Source organism: Rhinolophus hipposideros, assembly GCF_964194185.1.
Source record: "Rhinolophus hipposideros genome assembly, chromosome: 9".
In the NCBI taxonomy this organism is placed as follows: domain Eukaryota; kingdom Metazoa; phylum Chordata; class Mammalia; order Chiroptera; family Rhinolophidae; genus Rhinolophus; species Rhinolophus hipposideros.
The window spans coordinates 8358377-8372230 of NC_138055.1; positions in this window are offsets into that span (position 1 = coordinate 8358377).

The window sequence follows — 13854 nt, forward strand, 5'->3', positions numbered from 1 at the left end:
GTCTCTCTGCCGGAGCCTGCACAGACTCCAGAACCATAGGCCTCACCGGAGGGGGCGAGGGCAAGGGCACCGAGGCCGTCAGTGTGAGAAGGTGAAGGCGAGGCCTGGGAAACGGCCCCATGGCAACCCAGGCAGTGGGCATGCTGCCTTTGAAGCTCTCCATGGGGCCTGTGGAGAAACCTGGTGAATATTTAATGTTGTCTTAGAAGCGATGCAGAGAATCTCCAGGATCCCACTTAACCTACTTCCTCCTCCTCTGGCAGGAAGGCAGGGCTGTGTCCCCTTGGGTGGGATCCCAGCCCACACCAGTGACCCATGGCCCCCAGCAGGACTGACTGAGCTGTGCAGCAAGGCTTAGATCCCTCAGAATGAGAAGCAGGCAACATCTGCCGAGGCCCTCAGACCCCTCCCCCAAGTTTGGGCGGGGTGTTGTCCTGTTTTCCTTTTGTTCTTCTCATCTCCTATTTAAAGCAACCACCTCCCACTGCCAGCTGCTGTCTTCCATCCTTAGAAAGGTGGGGGCTGGGGGTGGAAAGACAGCTTAGGAGGCCCAAAATCTGAAGATCTGAATTAGTATTAATAATATTCCCAAACTATTGATGCTCCAAGTGTGCCAGGCACTGCACGGAGCATTTTCCAAACTCTATCTCATTTCACTCGTATATCCACTCTGTGAGGAGATACCATCACTATCCCCCTTTTTTCTGCTGAGGCACTGAGTCCCAGAGAGGTTAAGCTCCGGGCCACACAGCTATTAAGTGGCAGAGCCAGGATTCACCATAGGCCAGACCTGTGCCACCAGAGCCCAGCTCTAAAACCTCTCCAAGGGTCAGCCTGCCAGCTGGGACAAGCCACTTCTCGAATCTTCTCAGTTCCCTCACCTGCAAAGTTGGGTTCACAGCTCCTGCCCTGCATCCTTCCCAAGGTTACTACAGGGCACTAGGGAGATGTGGAAGTGCTTTAAAGTTGAAAGGATTTGGGTCAGAGCCAGTCTGGGGAGCCATCCCCTAGCCCTGGGATGGTTGGTTGGATGGATGGATGGATGGATGGATGGATGGATGGATGGATGGATGGATGAGTAGATGGATGGATGGGTAGATGGATGGATGGGTGGATAGATGATGGATGAGTGGAAAAGTCTTCTCCAGGAAGCTTCAAGCAACAGGGCACACAAGTCAGGCACATCAGTGACAACTGGATGAAGGGCTGAAACTTGTCCTTTGATTTCTGATGCCCTCTGCCAAATTTCTAGGCCCCTCACAGAAGACTTCAGGTTTGTTTGGGACTCACAAAGTCACTCCCCTTTGACCTGGATCCTAAGAAAAGATGAGAAGTCAGAAGCAGCATGTGTGGATTGTTGAGGGTGGAAGAGCGTTGCTAAAGGGCAGCGAGGGAGGAGGAGCATTGGGTTTGCAGTGGGACCTGAGTTCCAGCACCGTCTGTACCACCTGCCAGTGGTGTGGCCTTGAGTGAGTCCCTTCACCCGCGCCTCATTCTCCTTGTGTGTAAAATGGGGACAAGTCCTTGCCCTCCTACCCCAGAGGTCACTGGGAGGATTAAGGTAAGGAGCAGTAAGAGGGGTCACGGGTCTGCTACTGTCGTTAAAGCCTCTGCCAGAATGTCTTCATTAGTAAGTGAGACACCAACTCGGCAGCCCGGTCCCTGCAGCCCGGGTTGGCCTGTGACAACCTTTCAGTCTATGCCTGGTGGTCTTTCCAGCCATCAACCCACAAATTCAATGAGCTCAGGCAAGGTGTCAGGCCCTGTGTAGCCACTGTGGTCCCTGCCCTCGGGAGCACACATGCTCTAAAGGGGCTTCGTGAAGACGCTGTGCAGGCAGAGAAGCTGGTGAGCCAGTTCAGATGTGAGTTCTGAGCAAGAGCCCCTCGCAAAGCCTCCTCTGAAACTCTGACAGCCCTGGCAGGGGGAGCGGCAGAACCTCTCCCCTTAACACTCCATAGGGGGGTACCTACAGGAGCCCAGGGGCCTTGCCTTAAACGTCCCCTCAGAGCTTAGCACAGAGTACGCCCAGCTGGCGATCAATAGATGCTTATTAAGTGAATGCCCTTGTCATCCATCTGTTCATTTGCCAAACCTTTCGGTGCATTCTGCTGGGAATGCTTTGACATGTTTCCCACCCTTGAGCTTGCAGTTAGGTGGGCATGGAGCTGACCCTGTAAGCTCCATGTACAAAGTGTCATCACGTGGGTGTGGGAGTGCCCAGGAGGGGCACAGAAACCAGAGGAGGGACATTTGAACACAAGAGGAAGGAATTGAGGCAGAGCCTAGAGTATGTGCACAAGCGCTGAAGACAAAGAGCATCACATTTTCAGAAAACAAGGCCATTTGCTTTGTGCAAGATGGCTCCGGAGAGGCGAGCAGGGCCGGGCAGGGGCCAGACCTTTGTGGACCTCATTTGCTGAGGTAAGGAGTGGAAGTGGGTGGTAACGAAGGAGGTAACAGCATCTCCATGGCAGCTGGACTCAGCTGCCACATGGAGGGCAGGCTGGGGGTTGGGGGAAGGCCTACACCAGAATGAGAGAGGGTGCTGAATTAGGGGAGGCGACAGTGCAGTGACGCATTGCCTGTTGGGAATGCTGGTGTGGAAAGGGCCTTGGGGGATGGGGGCGTGTATCTCAGTCCTTGGGCTGGGTGGTCTTTGCTCCACCCCCACCCCAGCTCAGAGCCCCAGTGCAGCTGGGAGGGGCAGAGGTGCCTTGTGATGGACGAGCATCTTTGGAGGTTTGTCAGGGCCAGGAGGGGAGGGGTAAGCACTCTGTTACTGAGTAACCTGAAGCCCAGCCCTGCCCTCCTTGACCGGCAACCCCTTTGCTCTCATCAGCACCGATAACCCCCACCCCCTGACCAGGGCTCCCTCCGTCACCCAGGCCTCTACTGTGTCCCCAGGGCCTTGGGGACTCCCTGGACTCCATCTCTGAAGACTCAACTGGGAGAAGACCCTCCTCCAGCCCCTGCTAGCTGGCTCCAGCAGGTGCCACCTCTCTCTGACTAGCCTTGCAGCCTTCGACCCAGCTATTGGACCCAGCTCCAGGCCCCCCAGCTATTTCCATAGTGGCTCCAGCTCCTGGGACTCATCTCAATGGCCCGTGGCTACTTCCTCCTCTTGGAGCCTTTCGGTGGCCTTGTCACAGCCAGGGCAGCCCGTGGAGCCACTGGTCCAGAAGCCATGGGGACTTTGGGAGCTGTGAGACCTCAACAGTGACCAGGACTCCACGTAGGGGAGGTGCCCAACAGAGGCCAGAGCCACAGCACTGCAAGTGGGCCAGGACACACCTGCGGCTCTCGGCCCAGCCCTGTGTAACTCCCATGCCTGTGCTGGGGGAGAAGGACTAATGCTTCCATGCCACCCCAAAGGGAAGTACACGGACCAGCAGCAACAGTGCCCAATGGCAAAGGTCGGGCCAGCTGGACTCCTGGCCGCTGCTGTGGGCCTGGCGAGAGACCAAGCCTCTCCCACCTCCCCAGCTCGGTGAGCAGTAAGGGGTGGGGGCTCTTCAAGGCCTGCGTGGCTCAGGTGTTCAGCGACTCAAGGATAGGGGCTGCTTTCCAGCCCTTCTGGGCCCCTCTGTCCCAGGCTCCCTCTCTCTTCTCTTCCTCCCTCCCTCTTGCCGAGTGCTGCATATGCTGCTGGGCCCTGGAACCGCTGGAGACGACCAGTCCCTGCCATTCAGCAGTGTTCTCCACCAGCCCGAGACTTGGCTACAAACCCAGCTACTGTGGTGAGTGCTGAGGTCCCACAGGCTGGGGGTGCCAGGGAGAGGCTTCGATGCCCATGCTGACCTGGAGGGTATCTCAGAGGAAGGATATTTGAGCTGGGCCTGAAAGCGATTGCAATATGCCCCAGGGAAGTGAAGAGGGGTCAGGGCATAGCAGCCAAAGAAGCTGTGGGTGGGGAGTGGGCAGAGCTGAGGCCAGGCTACATGGGGCATACCCATGTCACCAATCAGCGCCAGGGAGCCATGGAGACTCCTGGCAGAATCTGATGCCACAGAGCTGGGAACCAGCCTCTCAGCTTGGGGAGACAGCCAGAGGGCCAGTCACCTGCTTTGCTAATGAAGGATGAGCTGGGCTGTGAGCTCCCCTGCAGGGCCTCCTAACCCACCTCCCCACCCAGCCCCATCTCGCTCACCGAACAGTAACCAGAAGGACCATGTTGCTCCCCAGCCTAACCCCCACCAGATAGTTTGCAGCCACCCCAGATAAAGCCCATTTCTCAGCCAGCCTGCAAGGCCCAGCCTGGCCCACTGCCTGTCAGCAGGACCTCACTTTCTGGGTATCCAGAGCCTGCCCTGACCCTTGAGTCTGGCGTCCCAGGGTCAGTGAGGGCCAAGCCAAGTCGGCAGAGCCACCAAACCAAACCCCTGGGGCACCTGGCCCACCAGGGAACACTTCTACATCATTGGGGATGAGCCGTCCACCCACATGACCCGCTGGGCCCCCATGATGGAGGAGGATCATGGCCTCCTGTGGGTACAGCCAAGTCCACCCCATAAGCCCACCCACAATTCCCATCCCCCCGCCCTGCCCTCCTCGACCCCACATCTGCCTTGCAATCCAGAAGTCTGGGGGAGCCCAGCCAAAGCTAACCATAACATACGCCAACAGAGACAGGACCTTTTCAAACCCATGAGGTTAGGACCGGAGAGGAGACCTCGGCTCTGCCACGGGCTGGCTGTGTGTCCCAGGACCAGCCACCACCTCTCTGGGCTATCTCCTCCTCTGTGCCCCAAGGGCCCTTTTTGTGGTGCACCGTTCAGCTGACCTATAGATGGTACAACCCTCCAACCCTGCTCCCTCTCCATCCTGTTATTTCTCCAAGATGAGCCCCTTCCTCTGGGAGGCTGGTCTCACTGTGGCTGGCGGTGTGTGGCGACCTCTTGTGGCCACATCTGGGCATAACATGGCTTACCCGCAACTGCTTTGGCCAGGGCCAGCGAGGGGGAACTGGGAGGACATTGGGAAGGTCCTGGGAGGACCGGTGGGACTCTGTCTGCACCTTGCCCTTCTCCCAGGCCCAGCGGGTCACAAACCACCTCTTCAGATTCATTGGGCCCACGTAGGAAAATGTGTGGAGGCTTTGAGTCAGTCAAACGTGGCTTCCTTCTACTCTTCATTAGCAAACATCTATTGAGCACCTACTGTGTGCTCTGCCCGTGTGGCTATTGAGGCAGCAAACTAACAGAGCAGGCAGGTCCCCACCCTGACTTAAGCAATGGTCCAGCCAGGCCCCGTGTCCCTTCCTATTGCTGCTCAGTGGTCCCCACGTCGCAGGGCCGCCATGGGGACGGAGCTCCAGGCACTCAGGACCCGGCCCCCGGCAGACCTGCTGACCCCTCCCAGGTCACCGCCCACCTCCTCCTCCACCCACCCCCACCTCCACACTCTGCCACCCCTTTTCCAGGGGTTTGGTTATTCCAGGGCTGCCAGCTGGACCCCCAAACCCCCTGCCTTCACGCCTCCATCCATGCTGGGGCACCTCCTCTGGGAGGTCATTTCAGCACTGACTCCCACTTTACCCCCAGGGAAGGGGTCAAATTAATGGAATTCGGGAAGCTTTTTATAAAATAAGGATCCCTTCACAGAGCGAGGGCGCACTCTAAAATTTGACTTAAAGCAGGGTCATTCCGAGCCCCGCCCCACCCCCACAGCCAACACAGGCGAGGATCTGGGCTTAGGAGCTGCTGCCCCAGGCCCCAGAGGAAAATGTAGGCAGGGCCAGTCCTGTAGGCAGGGAGCCCGCTGAGAAAGCAAGAAGGGTGACCCCGGGCACGTCTCCATTCTACGGCTGGGAGGGTCACGTCCAGAGCAAAATTCCCAACCCCAAGCCTATAGTCACCCTGGGAAGAGACACTTGCCAAGCTCTACAGTCCACCCCCCAAAAGAAAAAAGAACCCCAGGGATGTTCCTCCACGGCCACTCACACATCTGTGGTTGCACCTGCTGAGGCAGGGAGAGAATAGTGAAGCACAGAGTGGTTAAGTACCCAGCCCAGGGTCACACAGCCACTGGGAGCTGAGCAGAAAGCTGGATGCAGAGCAAACTAGAGGTGCAGTATTTTTTAGAGACCCAGGCCCGTTTTCCTGGACCATCTCACTTGACTTTAGAAAGGCCTGCCTGTGGATCATTCTGGGAAGGAAGCTAGCTTGGAGAGATGGGAGCTAGCATGTAAGGGCAAGGCTCTGTGCCACGTTCTCATTCCATCCTCACCACAGTCCCTCAGGTAGACGTCATTATTCCACTTGTGACAGGTGAGGAAACTGAGGCCACACCCATAGTGCCACAGCTCTCTCACAGGTGTAGGATTCTGTCCCTGGCTTTGTGGGCAAGATGCTGAGATGGCCCTCCACCCAGTACCAGCAGGGCTCTGGACGGAGGGCCAGGTAGGGAGTGGGCAAGGGCCCTTCCGTCTAATATCAAGCTAACCCCAGACCAGCAGACCCCTGCCAAGTTCTACTTCTCTGACTTTGAACAACACAGTTCAGAAATAGCAGCTTTTCCCCCCAGCCAGGTCTCAGGAAACCAAGCACAGGCCTCCAGGAGTCCCCTCCCAGTGGAGTCACACAGAACGCCCTTAAAGTCTTCAGCAACAAGTTGTGACAACACGTGTGAACTGTTGCCTACCAGGGAAACTCGTTATAGACAGGGCCCAGGGTTTTATGGGGGGATGGTCACGTAGGCATCCTTTGCTTGGCACGTACCAAAATCCAGACTCCCAGAAGGAAGGCAGGTGTTCAGCATAAACCACAGTGTCTGCACAAACAGTTTAGGCTCAGTGAGCCACTCTTATAAGGGAATGAAGGGAATCTTCTGGAATCCAAGTTTCCAGATGCCAGTCAAGGGCCAGCATTGCAAGTAGCCCTTTGTCTTAGGGCTGCTATGTTAATTCTGCATGATTAGGGTGTAAGAGAGGCAGGGGAGGCCAGAGGGGCAGATAGAGGCCATATCATGGGTGCCTTCTAGCTAGGCTGCACTCCATCATGGGGGTGATGGAACCCTGGACAGATGATAAGCTGGAGAGAGGTGACAAAGGCCAGCGTGCGCTTAAGGAGATGCTTTTGTAAGCTTGTTGAGGCTGGAGGGGAGGGGGCAGCTAGAAAGCTACAGAAGTCATCCAGTTCTGGAACTAGGGTTCACTGGGGAAGACAACAGTATGGGAGGGTCCAAGGGGCCAGAGGGACTGCCTGGCAGGGAGGCAGAGATGGTAACACACTGAAAAGTCTCAAGAGGAATTGTTTGTTCCTAGAAAGGGAGGCAGGAGGGGGAGCAGGACCCAAGGAGCCCATCCTGGGAGGGAGGCTGGTGCTTAGGGGTGGGCTGTTGGGGAAAGGCAGGAGTCTGGCTCTGACTAGGAGGTGTGGGCTGGGGAGAGGCCGGAAGAGGAAGACAGAGAAGTTGCTTGAATTACAAATAACCACAGCCACCTTGGCCCCAAGAGCAAAGCTGTTGTGAATCAAACACAGGAGGAGGATGGGGTAACAGAGGAGAGTGGGGAGCGGGACAGGGAGAAAACAGGGGAGTTTAGAGAACTTCAGACAGAAAGGAGAAAGAGATGGTCACCTGCAGGACCCTCAGAACTTGTGTGGCAGCCAGCCGGGAGAGGGAGGGACAGTTAGAGCAGGCCTCAGACACACCCACTGCTACTAAGCGGGCCCTGTGTGGCAGACCCTGGACTAGGTCTGGAGTCAGGGTGTGTCCTCGGGGCTGGACAGGTTCAGGGAGGGCAGCCAGAGCAAAGAGGGCAGTCACTGCCAGTGAGGAGAGCTGGGTCTGGGATGGGCTTTGGAGGAAACCCTAAAGGCAGTACATTCAGCCTCTGCTGTGGGCAGATAAGCACGCTGAGGCTTGCCCAAGGTCGTGTCACTCCCACGTGGCAGGCCAAATCTACTGCTTGTGTCGTGTACACACACGTGCATACACCCCAGCTGCGAGAGGGGAGTCCTCTCTTCGACCAGTGGGGTGAAAGGCTCAGCCCCAGGCCATCCCTCACTGATCCTGTCTGCCCTCTCACTCTTCAACATCACGAAGTCAAGATTCTCGAGCCCACAGCTCCTGACAGCCAGGCTCTCTGGCCTGAATGATGGCATATGGCAGTCTCTGAGCTCTGGGAGGCCTACGCCAGTGGCTGCGGGCCGTGCTGGATACGATGCCCAGGTGTATGGACCGGGGACCCTCAGAGGTGCTGCTGGAGGACCCCATGGCCAGTGTGACTGAGCCAAACAGACCACATTTAGCCTCCACAGCCCTGCCCTGCCCCACGTGTGTGTCACCAAAGCTGGCCACCCCAGATTCCCCCACACCTGGAGGGCTTTGGTTGGCACCAAGTACAGACCCCCAGAAAACAGAAGGAGAACTGAATGAATGGGTGTCCCCAGATAGAAATGCCCAGTCATGACCAAGGGCCCACCAGTCCTGCACCCTCGCTGGGGATCACACTGAGTGACTCATGCTGGAACATTCCTCCCCATGCAGTCTGCAGTGCTAATAGCTGGGTGCTGAGTAAGGAGGGCCCGTCTGAGGTTTGTCCCTGCGTGGGAAAGGCATGTGGTCACACCAACAATAACACTGCTTCGGGGACTGGCAGCCTCTATGGGCTCCTCCTCAGGCCTTGGAGAGCTTTCCTCTGGCCACCTCTGCGGTCTCCACAACTGTCTTGTGGGCAGGGAGGGCGGCAATTACTGTCCCCACTGTGCAGGTGGGAAAGGGGAGAGCTGGGCGGTGATGGAGGGTTTGCGTAGTTGGGGACAGGCTAGGGTGCTGCTGGGCATCTCAGACTAGCCCAGGGGACATGGGTGAAGAATCCAGTGACAGCGCTGGGGTGGGGCAGAGGCTGTCCCCAAGCAGGGGACCTAGTAGATCTGGCAATGTCCCCATCAGCCGAGCACTCTCCCTGGTGTCCCCTCTGTCCCCTGCCGACTCCTCTCACCCTTCGGGTCACTGTCTGCAGCAGCTTCCTTGACTCCCCAAATCCGGATGAGGAGAGTCATGGCCAGACCGTTACACATAGCAGGGCCCATGACACTTTTAGGGCCCCAGAAAAATGTTTTAATCATTTTTTCAATCAGAAGGGAAAACATGGATATAATCCAGCCTGGAATGTGTTTGTTCTTATATTAACACAGCTGCAAAAAAGAGTTTTTAATTTTTTTTGGAGGAAAAGGCCAACAAAAGTCACACAGAGGCCCTGGTCATGGGGGACCCTTAGAGGCCTGGGTCCCTGCTGGGGCTTCACTGTGTGGTAATGGCCTGTTCACTCAACTGCCTTCTCCAGCAGGGCTGTGTCTTACTCACTGTAAAGCAGGCATGCAGTAGGAATAAATAAACGCTTGTAAATTAAAAAGTAGTTCATGTTGACTGAGCACTTAACTTACCCTGTGCCAGCACTGTGCCGAGCTGCTGTGAAGTAGACACATTTATGTCATCCCCATTTTACAGATGAGGACATTCGAGGCTGAGAAAGGCTAAATGATTATTCCCCCAGGAGAGTGTGAGTGTCAAGCCTGCACTCTCAATCACTGGCCCAGCCATGTCCCCATGGGAGGTAGATGTGTGTCAAGAGTCTGAGTCACTTTCCAGGAGGGACAACCTCATACTTATCTAGCAAGTCCCTCATGTCAGCCCATGAGCCCTGACCCACAGGCCAGTGCCCTTGGAAACCCAGTGCCGTCCTGACCTTCCTTCTGACCACACAGCCCATGCAGACCATTCCTCCATGTGGCCAGGTGCTGTGCCGGGGTGGGGGACAGTAAGTGACAAGCGTAGTTACAATGAGTGCCAGGCATTAGCCCATCTAACCCCTGTGAGTGACTAGAGGCCCATCCCAGGACACAGTGTGAGACGTGAAGATAGAAGGCCATGCAGCATGTGGGGGCCTGGTGTGGGAGCCTTTCCTTCTGCCTTGGGTACTTGGAGCCAGGTAAGCACGCCTTCATGGCAGAGGTGACATTTGAGCCCATCCTTGAAAGGTTAGTGGAATTTCACTGGGCCAGAGAAAGGGAAAGGGCATTCCAGGCCAGCACACCACCTGAGCAAAGGTGTGGGAAGTGGAGGGCCTGGGGCGAGGCTGAGGAACAGGGCTCAGCTCTGGGGACCACAGATGGGCCCACGGGGCCTCTGCGGCTGCCACGCTAGGGAGTGGGCTGTTTGAAGACTGGGGAGCCATAGTCAGGCAGTTGGTTGATGCAGTTATTAGGAGACGGGCACTGTAATAGGTGTGAGGGGATGGAGATGACTAAGGCAGTGTCACCCATAAGAGCCAGGTTGGGAGTGTCCATCTCGGCCAGGGCCCCACGTTATGTCCCTGGCGCCTGGCGGGCCCACTTAGTAACCTGGGTCAGCACCTTTCCCTCCTCAGACTGGACTTCTCCTTCCATAAAAAAACGGGCTTAACTGCGCTTGCCACCGGGTGACAGAGTTCTTTGATCTCTCTGATGAAAGACTGGGCGGGGTGAAATAGGGAGCCCACATCAGATCCCCACCGAGAGGGGGGGGTCACTAATGAAGTTACTGCCTCCTGGCAGCTGCCAAACGTGTTCCCGCAGCCAGGTAGCCTGACATGAAAGTACCTACCACCACCGCCAAGCCACCAAGGATATTCTGCCTGTGATGGTTTAATGACAGACGCTGACACCCTGGCAGCCGATGGGTGTTGACAGCGGAGAGTGTGGGGGGTGGAGGTGGCCTTGGCTGTAGGGAGGTGGCTAGTACGCCAGTACCCTCCCTCATGCGGTCATTTGACACAAGCATACTGAGTACTTCTTACACGTTGCCAGGGTCGATGGGGGAGGCAGGCAGGTACACAGCTCATTCCACCACCATGTGGGGCTGGAACGGGGAAAGCCTGGTCTCTGGAAGCACAGAGAAGACACCTGACTTGACTTTGAGTCCAGGACAGACCAGGGGCTCAGGGTCCCCCTTCTCCTCCCAAAGACCACTGGTGGCAAAGTCCTTTGTGTCTGAACAGTTCCTCGCTCACTTGCCCTCACAAACGAGGAAACAGAGGCCAGAGAGCCTTGGTGACGGGTCCCAGGTCACATAGCCAGTTATGTGACAGACGGGCCAATTATTGTTCACACTGTACAAATGAGGAAAATGGCTCAGAGAGGTGAAGTGGCTGGCCTGGGGTCACAGAGCAGGAGGTGCACCGGGCCTGAAACCAGGGCAGATCCACGTCCTCCTTGCTCTTTTTTTTTTTTAAAAAAAGATTTTATTGGGGAAGGGGAACAGGACTTTATTGGGGAACGTGTGTACTTCCAGGACTTTTTCTAAGTCAAGTTGTTGTCCTTTCAATCTTAGTTGTGGAGGGCACAGCTCAGCTCCAGGTCCAGTTACCGTTGCTAGTTGCTAGTTGCACGGGGTGCAGCCCACCATCCCTTGCGGGAGGAGTTGAACGGGCCACCTTGTGGTTGAGAGCCCACTGGCCCCTGTGGGAATCGAACCGGCAGCCTTCGGAGTTAGGAGCACGGAGCTCCCACCGCCTGAGCCACCGGGCCGGCCCCTCCTTGCTCTTCACCACCGCCTATACTGACACGGGACGTCCCCGGCTGGATGAGAGCAGAGGCTGTTCTATGCCCAGGTTGCCTTCCCTCAATGAGCTGTTCCTCGCTGTCTCCAGTGCAGGATCAACTTCTCCATGAAGCAGAGCGAGCACAGCGACCAGGGCCCAGGGTGCTCCAGGGGCCCATGGAAATATTTCCATTCCTTTTAAAATCAGAAGAAAAATTAAGTGTCGTAATCATGGATATTGCATAATGAATCAAGCCTAGATTACAGTCATCTTTCTGCCAATATGGTTGGAAAATATAATTAATTCTTTTTTTTTTTTTTATGAAGGAAGGGGCCAGTGAGGCCAAAGTGCCTGGCAATGAAGTGCTACGGCGTCTGCATCGTCAGCCACCGAGCCCCTGTTCTGGCTGGGACAAAGCTGCCCACCTCCCACCTGCCACAGTTTATGAAATGATGATGAGAGAAGAAGGAACAAGTATGGAGCGGTGAAAAGGAGAAGAGCGGGGCTGGGAGGAGACTAGCCAAATGAATGGTGGCCAGACAGAAAGAGAAGAGTCTGGAAGGGCAGAGCTGCCGACCAGAGCAGCTGGCAGAGCGGCGAGGCTCAGGAGAGGTGGGGAGACGGGTGTGTGTGTGTCATATCAGAAGTCTGATGCCTGGTGTCAGGACAGCGAGGACAGAGGGCAGCTGCCTTAAACAAGCATTTCCCAGGGCCCTTGTTACTTTCCTATGGCTACTGTAACAAATTATCACAAATTTGGTGACTTAAAGCAACATAAATTTATTCTCTCACAGTTCAGAAAAACAGAAGTCCAAATTCAAAATCACTGCACCGAAATCAAGGTGTCAGCAGGGCTACACTCCCTCCAGAGGCTCTGGGGGAGAAGCTGTTCTTTGCCCCTTCCGGCTTCTTGTGGCTGCCACCATTCCTTGTCTTGTAGCCACACACTCCAATGTCTGTCACTGTGGTCACACTGCCTTCTCCGTCTTCTGCCTCTCTCTTAAAAGTACACTTGTGATTACATTTAGGGCCCACTCTGACAATCCAGGAGAATCTCCCCATCTCAAAATCCTTCATTGAATGGCATCTGCAAAGACGTTCCATGTAAGGTAACGTTCACAGGTTCCAGGGATTAGGAGCGAGTTATCTTTGGGGCCTGTTATTCGCCTACTGCAGGCCCACAGAGGCAACAGTATCAGAGAGGCCTGCCTCCAGCCAGCCTGGCCCTTACCTGAGACCAGTGGAAGGCAAACCACCTCCTGCTTCACAAACCAGCACCTCCTGGGACGGAGGTCCTTCTACCAGGGTCTTGGGAGAGGAGGGAAGGAAGCAGGCTCTGCAATGGTGGTGGTGGGATCTGGAGACCATCGGAATTGGCTAGGACAGCACTAGGGAGGTAAAGCATCCAGTGAGGAGGTCAAAGAAAGGGCCCTTTCCCTACCTAGACGCTGACTCTAAATCTCATCTGGATTCTTGTTTCACTAGTTGCACGCTCAGCAGATTCTCAGACCTGCGCCAGCCCTTGACCTCAGGGAGCTCTCCATCTAACAGGAGATGCAACACTGACCAGCATCATCCTCTTCAAGATACTGTAAATGGAGATGAGGCCCCTAAAGCGGGTCCTGGAGGTGGGGCCTAGGGAGGAAGGGTCTTTTTTTTGTCTGGAGTCCATGTAACACAAAGGCTTCGCATTTCCTCAGTCCCCTACCCCCAGCGCCTTCCTGTCCTGTCTCAGTGAGTTTGTCATGTTGGTGTCTTGCTCATGGCACTTTAAAAGTGAAATAAGGACCGTCTATTTCTTCCTGCCTTAGAAGAGCTTCCCTTAGACTCACAGGAAGTGACCCCTCCCAGGCTGTGCCCCTGGGGAGTCAGGACACAGGCTCCCTGGAGTCAGGCTGAATTTAGCTCACTCAACACCGTGATGCTCATTGCACAGGCATATTTGAGTAAAGCACAGAACTAAGTAGTCTCGCTGCCTTCTCAGCACCAGGCCAGCTCCCTCCTTAAAACTAAGAAGATTCTGCCCTGAAAGGGGAACCTCCGGTGGCAGATTGGGAAGCGGCAGGGCCTCCCGCGGTGCCTAGAACCTCCAAATCAACCCTAACATGGAAAACACGGGCTGGAATGTGGGGAGACTCTTCTAATCTCAATTTTGCCTCTTTCTAGCCGTGTGACTTGAAGCAAATCACTTAAAATATCTATGAACCTGTTTCCTTACCTGCGAAATAAGTGCCGAAAGGTCTGGCTAAGAGGACAATTATGCACGTGCCTTGGACAATTGAGTCCGCGGGGGACTCAGCACGCGCGACCCCTCCAGGTGGGCCCCAGGC